Source organism: Leiobunum rupestre, chromosome 9 (assembly GCF_980474605.1).
Source record: "Leiobunum rupestre chromosome 9, qqLeiRupe1.1.hap1, whole genome shotgun sequence".
Classification (NCBI taxonomy): Eukaryota; Metazoa; Arthropoda; class Arachnida; order Opiliones; family Sclerosomatidae; genus Leiobunum; species Leiobunum rupestre.
In genome coordinates this window covers 51,917,875-51,932,163 of record NC_143392.1, presented here as the reverse complement: position 1 = coordinate 51,932,163, position 14,289 = coordinate 51,917,875, and the positions used below count along the sequence as shown (strand labels likewise).

The window sequence follows — 14,289 nt, the reverse complement described above, 5'->3', positions numbered from 1 at the left end:
ATTCTTAAAGCCCCCTACATCAAATATCTAAGAATTCCGAGCTCTATTTAATGAAACTAATCACAGTGTTGTACATAAATTAAATTTAATGATAAACTAAAAACTTAAATAACTTTTGAACCATACATACAAATTTATTATAGTTTATAAGTCTTATAGAACTCGATCAATCCCCAAGATAAACTATAAAAGTAAGATAATTAATTAAACCATTCTCTCAATGTAAATTATAAACTAAATCCCTGCCTTCGGCAACGTTAATATTAATCCCTCGCTAATGAAAGTGTTTTTCTCTCGATCACAAGTCCATAGTGCAATACATTCCGGTCGTCCCCACCCACGTTTTCCTTAAAATTTTCCGAACTAGACCACTCAGCTCACAACGATCCTATAGAATCATTATCAAATTCGCGGGCCTCTAGCCCACCATCAGGTAGCAAGATCCGAAAAAGCGCACGTTGCCGCCCTAAGGTCACAGAGGAGTCTGGAGATCTCCGCTTGGAGACAAAAATTAAAGTAACCTCGAGACTCCCTGGCATCCCCCCCCCCCGCAACCCCGAGCGACCTTTCGTAGATCAGGCGACGTCATCAGTACCATCATAGGACACGAGTCTTAGGTACACCAATGACCCACGTTATGGGAGGTCACCAATTACTTTTTGTTTTCAACTCCTCCCTAAAATCCCCGGAACAAAACCAAGAGACAGAGCCCCAAAGAGACAGAACTGGACAGAAGTCTGCTTTTGCAAGAACTGGACAGAAGTCTGCTTTTGCAAGAACTGGACAGAAGTCTGCTTTTGCAAGAACTGGAAAGAAGTCTGCTTTTGCAAGAACTGGACAGAACTCCGCTTCTGTACCAGGAGAGAAATCCGCTTTCACCACCCGGAGACAGAACTCTGCTTCTTGGGCAAGAGAAGAACCATGTCGAATTAAACATAAAATAATGTGCGATGAAGTCGCGCTTAGATATTAATTAACCCTCAATGCAACCCTCATAATCGGAATATCTCTCACTGATTGCCTGGAGGACCCACAGATAAGAAAGCCAGATGACCGAGACTGATTCCTTAGACAAGCCGGACATTTCAAACCGAAACCCGAAGTACCTACGCCCCCATCAGCTTGTGATGTGTTGGGGTTAACTTAATAATTAAACAGGCATTGTTTAAATATCAAAATGAAAGACATATTTTTATTTACTTAGGAAATGGTGACTCTTTACACCGCCTATTCATTCTCTGAACAGTATATCCTTTTTACACTCTCAACTCCTCTCCATATTACTCTCACAGCGCCCTCTTATGGTGGACGGTTAAACTACATATATATATATATTGTCATAATCTCAACATTACCTTTTCCTTTTTTTATGCATACAAAACAAATATAAAAAATTGTCAGAGAACAAACAAAAAAAATTGTCAAAGGTTCAAAAGAACGCGAGGTTTTTTAATTCGTGTAGAACGCCTAGCTTGAGAATCATAAGTCTGCGGAGGATTCAATGAAGGTTGTAGGGCTGCGTTGCTTGATGAGGATTGTGGAGGTAGAAATTCCAGATGTTGGTTAGGAAGTGGAGCCCTAGCTGGAGAATGTCGCACCGGTCTGTGCATCTGGCGAACTGGCGTCGGTGTAGGTCTCGGGACAGTCCGGAAAAAGATAATAGGAGGTGCAATAGACATGCCTGGTGACACAATTGGAACATGCTTAGATATCAAAATCTCCTTGGCTGGGTAGACATTCTGTATTGGAGGTTGTAAAACATTGAAGCGAATTTGATTACGGTGACGTCTGTGTATTCCTCCATCGTTAGTTTGAACTTCAAACATGACCTGTCCTAAAGAGCGAATGAGTTTTCCTGGAATCCAGAGATCGCCCCGCGCATAGTTACGAATGTATACATCTTTACTTTGGTCAACAGACTGAGTGGTGGATGGTGTGTTATTTTTGAGAGGGTGAAATAAATCTAATCGAGTGAAAATTTGGCGGTTAAACATAAGTTCAGCTGGGGATTTGCCATTTTTAACAGGAGTACGTCGATAATTTAACAGGATTCTAGCAATACGTTGTTGAAGTGTGCCTTCTTTGAATTTCTCAAAACCGGCGTCAATCATCTCAATGGTTGGTGAAGTTTGTCCATTTAATTTTTTTAAAGTTGATTTCACCGTGCGAACAGAGCGTTCGGCTTGGCCGTTGCTGGCAGGGTGATAAGAAGGAGTTGTAATATGACGAATACCGTTATCTTTTATGAACTTCCGAAATTCGTCACTCGAAAAACATGTAGCGTTGTCAGTAACAAGTGTTGGTATGATTCCAAACCGTGCCATATGTGTGCGAAGGCAACTAATGACTGCTGACGAAGATGTAGATGACGTTATGTCGATTTCCAGCCATTTAGAAAATGAGTCCACAGTAATTAATAGATATCGATTTTCAACAGGCCCTGCGAAATCTATATGGACGCGTTTCCAAGGTGAATCTTCTTGTTGCCAGCTGGAGAAATGTTTTGGTGGCATAGGTGCATTTGCTCTGCATATAAAACATGATTTTGATAGTTGATCAATTTCATCATTGATACCAGGCCACCATACCTTCGACTTAGCTAATTCTTTCATAGATCTTGTGCCCTGGTGTGTACTGTGTAATTCAGTTAAAACAGCTTGTCGCAAAGAGGTTGGCACAATTACTTTGTTGGATATAATTAAAATATCCTCAGCTGCTGTTATGTCAGTTAGGTGTTTGTGATATTTTTGCAGTGCAATTGACAATTTATTGCAATCACGTGGCCATCCATTCATGGTAAAGTATTTCATCATCTTTAGTAGCTTGGGCCATCATTTTAATGTTAATCGGGCAGTTCGAGGTGTTACTGAGTAAAAGTATAAGTTCTGGAGGAGCTGGTGTATTTGTTGGCATAGACTTCAAGGGTAATCGGCTTAGTGCATCAGCATTTCCATGTTCAGAACCTTTTTTGTAAATAATATCATACGAGTAACCTGACAAAGTTAAAGCCCAACGCTGTAAACGTGATGCAGTGGTTGCTGGTAACGGTTTACTATTTCCAAATATCACAACCAACGGCTTATGGTCGGTAACCAAAGTAAACTTTTTACCCAACAAATAATCCCTAAATCTAGTGACACCAAAAATAATCGACAGGGCTTCTTTTTCAATATGAGGATATTTCTGTTCAGCACTGGATAATGTTCTGGACGCAAAGGCAATAGGCTTTTCGATGCCATCAACTAGGTGGGAAATGACTGCGCCTACACCAACAGGTGAGGCGTCGCAGGCGAGAAGAATATCTTTTTGTGGGTCAAAATGAACCAGTACATTTGAAGACTGTATTGCGTTCTTGGCTTTTTCAAATTGTTCTTGATGAAATGTTGTCCACGTGAATTTTACATCCTTATGAAGAAGCTGGTTATATTTTGCTAGGAGTGTTGAGGCATTTGGAATGAATCGTGCATAGTAAGTGATTAATCCGATGAAAGATCGAATATCTTCAACTGATTTAGGAGTGGGTACTTCTTGAATTGCTTTAAGGTTAGATTCAAGTGGGTTAATTCCATTTGCATCAACTCTGTATCCTAAAAATTCTATTGAAGTTTTCAAAAATTGACATTTTTCACGGTTCAACTTAACATTTTTGACAGTTAACATCGCCAAGAGCTTGTCCAACTTGATCAAAAGGTCATCATCATCTTTACCGCCAACGAGGATATCATCCTGAAATGGAATAGACGTGTCGTGACCTTGGAGTAATGTTTCAATAAATTTCTGAAAAATAGCAGAAGCGGATGCAATTCCAAAGGGCAATGTATTACTTTCAAAAAGACCTCTTGATGTATTTATTATTACGTGTTTACGGGATTCCTCATCCAGAGTAAGTTGGTTATAAGCTTGTTTTAAATCTAGTCTTGCAAATACCTTGCAACCGTGAAGTTTTGCAAAAATGTCATCCACTTTTGGCATTGGATATTTCTCCACATTTAGAATCTTATTTGTGGTAACGCTGAAATCACCGCATACCCTCACGGTGCCATCGCTCTTCAAAATAGGTACGATGGGAGCCGCATACTCCGCATGAGGTATTGGCGTTATGACCTTTTCATCTTCCAATCTCTTGAGCTCCTTTTCTACTTTGTCCTTGACGTGGTATGGAAGAGTTCTAGGTTTGTGAAAACGTGGAATTTCAGCATCAGGACGAATGTATAATTTTACTTTAATATCTTTAATACGTCCCATTCCCGAACTAAACGGTGTTGGATACTTCCGCAGGATTGCTTCCAATTTGGCATGTGAGGATTGAATGTAGAGAACTTTATCATCTGGTCTATCAAATATTTCAAATGCAGAGAAAATCCAAGTACGTCCAAGTAGATTAGGTCCTGAGCCTTTATATACCAAAATTGGCAATGTCAATGTTTTATTCTTATAAGTAACTATTGCCATAGTTCCTCCGATAATTGACACTGGGTGTCCCGATAGTGTGGTAAATCGATTATTGATCGGTTGTAGATTTATTAGATTTAAACGTTGTTGTTGATGTTCAGAGACCAGAGAATGTGCAGATCCAGAGTCCACTTCAAATGTGATATTTGTAGAATTTACTTGACAAGATACAAATACCGGGGCAGGTGGCGATTCTGAAGAGTCAAAAATATTGTGTATTTTAAATTGGATGGTATTTGTGCGAGTTAATGGGTAATCGTTGCGGTGTCCTTGAATATTTTCAGTAAGGTGAAAAAATTCATATTCCTTAGGTAACGTCTCGGTAGTTTCAGTTGCATCAGATTGTTCGATATGATTAGCGGAATGATTTTGTCTATTATGTCCTGGATGACTTGATCGTCCTTTTGAAGTTAAGTGTCCTTGATTCATACTTATTTTTCTGCAAGCACGCGATATATGACCTTTCGTGTTACAATGGTAACAGATTTCGTCCTTGAAATGACATTCCCACTCTGGATGTTGAGAAGAATTACAACGAATGCAAGCTTTTTGCAGTGACTGACCTGAATTCTGTTGATGTGGGCCTTGATGTTGTTGATATGAATTATTCCAAGAAGAATTGTGACTGTACGAGCGTCTTTGTTGGGGACCATTTGAAAAATTCGGAATCGGATGATGGCCTCGAAGATAAGATCTTGATTGATGAGTATTATTATCTCTACGAGTTGATTGATGCTTGTTTTTGGGTTGTTTACGTTCACTTGAAATTTTGTTAACAGTAAGATCATCTGTCCGAATACCACTGTTCATGTCTTGGGCATCACGATTTACTGCTTCAACTGATTGTGCGATATCCAAAGCCTTTACAAAATCCAATTGTTTTTCAGCTAATAATTTTCTCTTAGTAATGTCACTAGTAATTCCAGTTAAAAGTCGATCTCGTAACATTACGTCAAGAGTTGCTCCAAAGTTGCAAAATTCAGCCATTTTTCTCAGGGTTGCTACGTATGTGGCTATAGATTCCCCTTTTTCTTGATTTCAGCGATAAAATTTATCTCGTTCAACAATCTCATGTGGTTCAGGTTCAAAATGTTTCTTAAGGGTGTCAATCAATTCGTCATATGTTTTGTCAGTCAGTTTTTCAGGTGAAATTAAACTTCTTAGTAATGTAAAAGTTGGCGTACCCAGTACTGTTAGAAGAATGGCTCTCTTTTTGTCTTGTACATCTTTTATAGCTGCCTGATTCGCTGCAATATCTGCGGCTACATTTGATAGAGTTACTGCAGGTTCCTTTATGTCCATTGCTAAGAAATAATGAGTTAATCTTTCAGAGTAAATGATCCATTTATCAGTTTGGATATCAAAGGATGGAAAATTTCCAGCTAAATTTGACATCATGGCTATGGTAAAGTTGATCCTCCTAAGTGTAGAGCTGTCTAGAGCTTTACAACCTGTCTTTCTTTTGTCGAAAATAGCCACGAGTTGAGAAACCTTGTTACGCCTAACGCCAAATGCACGTGGCTATCTTGATAACTGGATATATTGTTTTACTTGATAACTTGATTATATAAATTGTCATGGTTTAAACATCTCCGTCACCATTTGTTGGGGTTAACTTAATAATTAAACAGGCATTGTTTAAATATCAAAATGAAAGACATATTTTTATTTACTTAGGAAATGGTGACTCTTTACACCGCCTATTCATTCTCTGAACAGTATATCCTTTTTACACTCTCAACTCCTCTCCATATTACTCTCACAGCGCCCTCTTATGGTGGACGGTTAAACTACATATATATATTGTCATAATCTCAACATGATGTAAAAGAATATAAGATGAAACCCGCAATCTGGCCGCGAAACCGTAGACGAGTAAGTAAAGAGAATTAGAGAAAAGTGTGAATAAAGAAACGCGTAAAAAAGCAATCCCCAAAGACATCCCGTTCTGTGAAGTGCGTGTGTCGGGCATCTTACGTAAACCGAGGAACGAGAAAACCCGTAAACGGAGAGGCGGCAACGTAGCGGAGGACACCGAAACGAAGTGATGAGTATAATTTCCATCATAACCCCCCCCCCCCTTGTAGAGTACCAAAAAGTAGAGAAAAAGTCTTGAAAAGAAAGCTTAATTCCTTGCTATTGTCCGAGAAATGGTTTCCTCGAGGCTGAGAGTTCATTCTGCTTCTTGTATTTATACAGTTCATATTACCTTTTCCGTTCGCGTTGTGCCCTCGCTGTTGCCATTTTTTGAGTTAATTATTGGCATTGTTTATTTGTAGAATCTTTAATAAGTGGTATTACTCTAACGAGGAGACGACCCGAGGTGGTTTTCAGCGATTTTGTTCAAAATTGGGGGATTGTTAGACCTAGATGTAACATGAAACCCGTTAAAGGGAAAAGTTACGCTGGGCTTCCGTTTTCCCATGGCAACCAAAAATGTTTTTGACAACATAAAATGAGAAAAAGTCTACGTAAAATAACATGCGAAAATCACAAATTCTAAGGGTCCCCCCCCCCCCTGCGCAAAACTTCAATAAATAAAAAAAAATTATTTAAAAAAAAAAATAAAAATAAATTTTACATTTTAGGATTACTTTCGACAAATAGGGGATAATAAAAACCATTTTGGGTGAACTAGAGCTAATTTGAATAAATAGGTAAAAATTTTAGGTATAATACCAAATATTTGTAAAACTTATGCCGTGATAACTACCATATATTTTCGCCGATAAATCTTAAAATTTCTACATTACATTATCCGAACGATGTAAACAGATTTTTAGATTTCGATAGAAAAACGACGTCATTTTATAAAATGGCGGATACAATAAGTTAGGTAATTTGTATCCGATTAACCTGAGATTTTCTACGTTACATTATCTTCCCGAATGCATTCGTACTATAGAATTTTATAGAAATCCGACACCATTTTGGAAAATGGCGGATATCAATAAAACTCATCGTGCGATAAGTTCCGTAAATATTCGTCGATTAATCAGAAATTTTCTACATTTCATTATCTGCCCGAGTTAATTAGTCTATGGGTTTTCCAATAATAATCCGACGCCATTTTGAAATATGGTGGATATAAATATAACTTATGATACGATAACTGCCGAAATTATTGGTCGATTTACCTAAAATTTTCTACATTACATTATCTGACCGAATAAATAAGCCCCTTACACTGTGATAGAAATCTGACGCCATTTTACAAAATGGCAGATATCAATATCTCATAATGCGATAACTGCCGAAATTATTTGACCATTAATTTGAAATCTGCCGTTTGCAAAATAGCGCATAGCGGGTATTTCTTGATTGTTATCAGAAAAAATATCGGAATATGTATTTGAAATGGGTATATTTCGGCAAATACAAAAAATATTGGATAAGTTCTTATATCATTGGGTTAACTGAAATAATTAAGGTTAATTTCATATTAAATTAGGAAACGAATACATTTAGGTAAATTTGTATAATTTGGGTAAATTGAAATAACATTAAATTAGTTCAAATTACATTGTCGACGTTCATATAAATTGGGAGAAATTCAAACTATATTTGGTTATTTTAATAATATTGAGTAACTTCAAATAATTTTGATTACATTGGAACAATTTTGAGTAAATTCCAATAATATTTGGTAAATTGAAATAATAGTGGGCAAATTGAAATAATATTGTGTATATTTATATTAAATTGGTAAATTGAAATAATATTGTGTATATTTGAATATATTGAGAAAATTCCAATAATATTGTGCAATTAACGTAATTTTGGCTTTGTCTTCAAACTGATTTTACTTCTAAAAGGACATTAATGTACTTTTTCCATTTGTTATTAAAGTTTCACGCCTCACGGATAAAAACAATTGATAGTTTAATGAAAACAATTTGGTTCAAGGAAGAATATTGTTTGCCATATTTAAGGTTGTGTCTGGTTTTTGGGGTAGTTTTTTGGGAGCCCATATCTCTGAAACGAAGCACTTTAGGACCCATGTTTATTAAACCTTTTTTACTCATAGCACCCATAGAATGCACATAGAAAGTTTCGGTACTCTTATCCGTAACACCCTGTATGTGATACTTTAACTACTCTTTTGCTGTAGCGAAGTCCAAACGTTGAAATATTTTTAATTAGTTCTACCTTACCTTGGGGCATAACTGATTTTGACCATGTTTTGACATATTGGAATATAATCTCCCGAATTGCAATAATTTCGCGAGTTACCAATAATTTCCCGAGTTACCAATAATTTCCTGAGTTACCAATAATTTCCCGAGTAAAAAATAATTTCCCGAGTTACCAATAATTTCCCGAGTTACCAATAATTTCCCGACTTACCAATAATTTCCCGAGCTACCAATATTTCCCGAGTTATCAATAATTTCCCGAGTTACCAATAATTTCCTGAGTTACCAATAATTTCCCGAGTTACCAATAATTTCCAGAGTTACCAATAATTCCCCGAGTTACCAATAATTCCCCGAGTTACCAATAATTCCCCGAGTTACCAATAATTCCCCGAGTTACCAATTATTTCCCGAATTATCAAAAATTTCCCGAATTACCAAAAATTTCTAGAATTACCAAAAATTTCTAGAATTACCAATAATTCTACAATGCCAATTCAACTAATTTAATAATATTTCAATTAACCCAAATTATGCCTAAATGATGAATTTAACTATAACTATTTTTTATTAATCCAATGATTTAAGAACTTACCCAATATTATTGGATTTTGCCGAAATGTATTAAAATTTACCCATTTTATAGTTTCCTATAATTTTTTTATAACAATAACAATACGGAATTTATCGCACCAAGGGATACATTGATGTGCGTTATTTTAAAAAACGGCTTATTTCTCTCAAAAGAAATAGGACTAATTTACTCGGTCAGAAATAGAAAATTTGACGAATAACGGAGGTTGAAGACAACGGTAAACCCAAAAGGTCCCCCTAAATAGAAAACGACAGCCAGTGACATCACCCGCGTCTGCGCAAGAGAATGAAGGAAAGAACGAGCGTTTTCACCAGAGCACGGCCAACTTTGATTTCGCGCTGCCGCGCTATAGCGGCCATAACAATACTTTCAAATCCCATGTAAAAAAGCGAAAGAAAATAGTCCCGTTAGGGGCGCTACATCTCCTCACAAAATATGTAAATTTTATTACAGGCAAAGGCGGGGGATTCGAATTAAATCCGAGAAGAACGTTCGCTCTCGTAATAACAATTTTTCTTCGGAAAAAACACGTTAGCATAAATGAAAATAACATGTTTTAGAATTATGTTCGGGTAAAATTGCCAGATAAACTTAACTAATTAAAGGAAATGTGTTTTTTAGTCAAAGAGGGGATAATTGCATATAAGGAGACGCGTTATTGATACAAGGCGCCATTTTTGAAATCATTATTTGAAAATCGAGCTTAGAAACGTTTTGGTAATTTTTGAATTATTCTTATTATTAATAAAACGTATATAAATTTATATAAACCATGCCGTCTTGTTGCGTACCGTATTGTACCTCAAATACAAGAAATAGAAAAGATTTGCTTTTTCACGAGTTTCCAAGCAATGAAAATCTTCGGTTATTATGGTTAAAAAACATTAAACGAAAAGATTTTCAAATGAGTGAAAATGGCAAAAATGTAGTATGTAGTCTACATTTCAAGGAAGAAGATTATATTTCAGGTTTGTATCTTTATTTAAAAAAATTTCTATCAGTCGTATAACATTCTTTCAGTATTGATTAATAAACAATTGTTTTTTCAGGTTTAAAAATGCGTAAGCTAAAAAAACTAACTGTGCCAAGTGTTTTTCCTGAGTATCCAATCTATATGCAGCCTAAACCTACAAAGAAGAGAAAAAATTTAGTACGTGAACCTACTAATGAACTTGCGTGTGTCCTTTCCTGTAATTCTACTACACATGTTGAAAGTGCTAGTGCAAGTTCTTCAGGAAAAGATATTTATGAGGTGGCTGTAGATGAAATCGAAAAAGAAATTGTAGAAATAAAAAAACTCAAAGTCACCATAAATAACCTGCAATCAAAAATTTGGCGTCAAAACCAAAAATTACAGCAGCAACAAAAAATAGTTGACTCATTAAGAGAGAGCTCATTAGAATTTAAACAAAAGCCTTACCTGAAACTTGTACAAATAATTGAAGATGCTGCCGAGCCAGAAAGCCAAGAAGCCTTATTCTTGTTAGATTTAGTAAGCAATTATAAAAGTAAACGTCCCACATGGTCAACAAACACTGTACGGCTATGTGCAATCTGGAACTTTGCGTCTCCTAAAGGTTACCAATTTTCAAGGAAAAATGGTTTCCTCAAGCTCCCATCAAAGATGACACTGAAGAGGTACGTTGGAAAAATTGATGGTGAAACGGGAGTTACAAAAGCCATCAAAGAAAGGCTCATGTCTGAAGCCAACAAGTTGGATCCACACGAAACCTTTGTGTCATTGATAATTGACGAGATGTCTATTAAACCACAATTAATTTATGATAAGAAATTAGACAGAGTTTTCGGATTAAAAGATAGTACAAAACATATAGAGAACATACATACTATTGATTGCTCCACTGAGGAAATGAATGCACCAAAGCACACCGTAGTGGCAAATCAACTATTGTGCTTCTTAATTCATGGGCTTTCAGAGTCTTACACCATACCAGCAGCCTTTTTCTTTTCTAAGCAACTAACAGGAGGTGATCTATATGCATTAACAAGGATGGTTATTGGGCAAATTGAAGATTGTGGTTTTTTTATCATAAGAATTGTCACGGACAATCATAAAAGTAATGTTGCGATGATGAGGAAGCTTGGAGGAGGAGTTCTTAGTCCAAAAATTCCACATCCAATAGATGAACAGCGTTGCCTCTTTCTCAGTTTTGACCCAAGTCACATTATAAAAAATTTAAGAAACAAATTGCTGGACATTGAAACAGATCCGGCAAATATGTTATGGAGCTATATGAGCTGCAAAAAGATGAGCCTGTTAAGGCAGTGAGAAATTTAACAAGAGCCTGCGTTTACCCTAACAACTTGGAAAAAATGAAACTAATAAGAGCAATCACTTTATTCTCACCACCCGTTATTGCAGCTCTACAATATTTAAAGTCCCACAGCTTCAGTCATTCCAAGGCTGCCAAGTTTAAAACAGCAACACAAACAATAGAGTATATGGAGATAATCCAAAAATGGTTTGACATACACAATTCCTGCAATAGGCATTTTGCTACTGAATCTCGTAACCCAAACAAGAGTCATTTTTTCTCTTTGGACGATGAACGACTTCTTTGGCTGGAAACCACTTTTCTAGAATATATACATAAGATTAAAGAAGTTGAAAAGCAGTTAATTTTTACCAACGAGACTTACCAAGCAATCAAACTGACAACTGAATCAAATGTGATGTGTATTAAATACTTATTAGAACATGGGTTTGAATTTGTTCTTACGAGGAAGCTGACAAGTGACCCTATAGAAATGTTTTTTAGCATTATCCGTCAAATGTCCGGAGGTAACGATATGCTCGATTCCAGAGCAGTCGTCTTTGCCATTGAAAACATACTCAAAAAGGGAACAATCACTTCGTCAGTTAACTCTTCAAATGTAGCGGCTGACAGCTTTACAGCAATGGCTGGCTACAGAGATGACTGCGTAGTCTCTAGGTGTGACACAAGACCTTCTAAATCGACCAACAATCAAATTCCTGAAGACTGTAAAAATATTTTAGATGCCCTTTTGATCGCTCCTGAAAATCAATGTTCTACCTTAAAACTAGCCAGTCTAGCATACTTAGCTGGGTATGTTTTGAGGGAATTGGAAAAGAAGGAATTTTGTGGCTGCTGCGTTGAAAACATTTCCCAGGCATGTCACAGCTCTCCACTATTGGATTTGATTAAAAACCAAGATATAGGAAATCTTAAATATCCAAGTCGTCCATTCGTTTTAATTGTATCAAGAATAGTCACCTTTGTGCAAAGTGCATATCCCTACATTTGCGGGTCTCAAGGGGTTTACGATGAACTTGAGAAATGCATTTTGCCAAAGCTCGAGCTCTGTCCTCTATTTCATAGTTGTGACCCAGAACATGCTAAATTAATTGCAGGAATAGTCTGTCAGAAAATAGTCCCTCCAGTTATTGATAACATAACGCGCACAATTTCTGCTAAGCATGAAAAAGTAAAAGAGCTTGTATATAAACCAATATCTAGAAAAGTATACAAACTTCAGTAACATTTCCTTTGTTATTCAAAGATTCACTGTTCAACTATACTAAAAATATATCTATTTAATATCAAGAATTACTATCAACAACATTATTTTAATTTAAAATGTTTGAATTTTTGGTTTTATAAAAAATACTAGTCATATAAGTACGCATTACCGTGATAAGGTGTTGACTACATTCTGCCGGAGCAGAGCCGGAGATACACATTTTTTTATTTTTATTGTCGTAGAATATAAATAGAGTATTAAAAATATTTGAAAGCTAAATTATAATTTAAATATATATAAAATATTAATTTATTATTTCGTTAATAAAATAAAAATATAAAACCTGGAAAAAAACGACTTTTCTTTGAAGAATAACAGCTGATTGCACTGGAAGGCGGCAATAAAAAGGATAAAATGTGTGAGGAGTTCTAGCGCTACTTCTCCCTGGCGGGAAAAATCTTATTTTGCAAAAACACGGCGATTGTTATGGCCGCTATAGCGCGGCAGCGCGAAATCAAAGTTGGCCGTGACCAGAGGAACAACTTTTTTTCGAATGCGCCCCCGATGGAAGTAATTACGTAAAACGCAAAAAGGCACCGACCATATTAATTTGTTTGATTAACCAAAGAAATTCATTGGAAATTTTCTGAAATGGCCGAGGCTTAACGAGAACACAATAAATTAAAATATGAGATAATTAATATAAATTAGAGAGGAATAAATAAAAAAATACGAGGAAACATTGAAGTGGGTAAAATGAGATTAGTGTTGTATTTTTAACAGTTTCCTATCTAATCTTTTCTGGGTTTTCATGTATTCATGGTCGAGATCTTTTTTAAGGGAACTATGTATGCAGAATTCTATGAAAAAAGATATAATGTTTTGGAATGCAGTTGCACATGGGGAATCTTCGGTAGTTTAAACCACTTCTTGTCAATTCTACTGGTGATGAATCTCTCCAAACGTCCTTTAATATTTGTCATGTGAGATAAAAGCTTAAAACTTGTGTCAAATACTTCATTTGTCTTCGTTACAAATTTGAAGACACTATCAGTTGGTACGATGAGGCTGCTGATAGAAGAATTCTTTGATGTTTTGAACAGATTTGTTGGGTCAACAATTGGGTTGTCTTTTTTGAGTTGACTTATGCAAGAAGAGTATTGCTGGTTTGAGTAGCAGCGGTGAATTAGATATCCTGAAATGTAACTAAGAACATTTTGTTTAGCAGGTTTGGACTTTCAATAGAATTTCTAAGTCTTCATCGGAACATTGCCCCTGGCTTTGCGAGACTACAAGATTTTCAAAATTGGAGAAATCTTCTTCCGGTCCTGGATCTGCAGTTTTAAAAGTGTCAATGTTTAAAATGAACTCATCCAAATCATCAATGCAATTAGAATCAGGTGGTTTCAAGAGATAAATTATTAACAGAGGCAACCCTGTATGCAGCTCGAAATTGTTATGGATTGGGATGATCACGGTTGCCTCCTTTCAGTTGTATAGATGCAAAAAAATTATCTACAAAATCTTGGCTAATCCTGCCCGTTAATAACCCCTGTAGCAAATTAGAGTCGGGCCGACGTTGGCAAAAGGTATTAAACACTA

The 14,289-nt window shown here is 36.1% G+C and overlaps 1 pseudogene; it reads left to right on the top strand.

The window, feature by feature from the left end:
* Nucleotides 1–10,939: 10,939 nt before the first annotated feature.
* LOC149930875 (uncharacterized) lies at nucleotides 10,940–12,705 on the top strand (annotated as a pseudogene).
* Nucleotides 12,706–14,289: the final 1,584 nt, after the last annotated feature.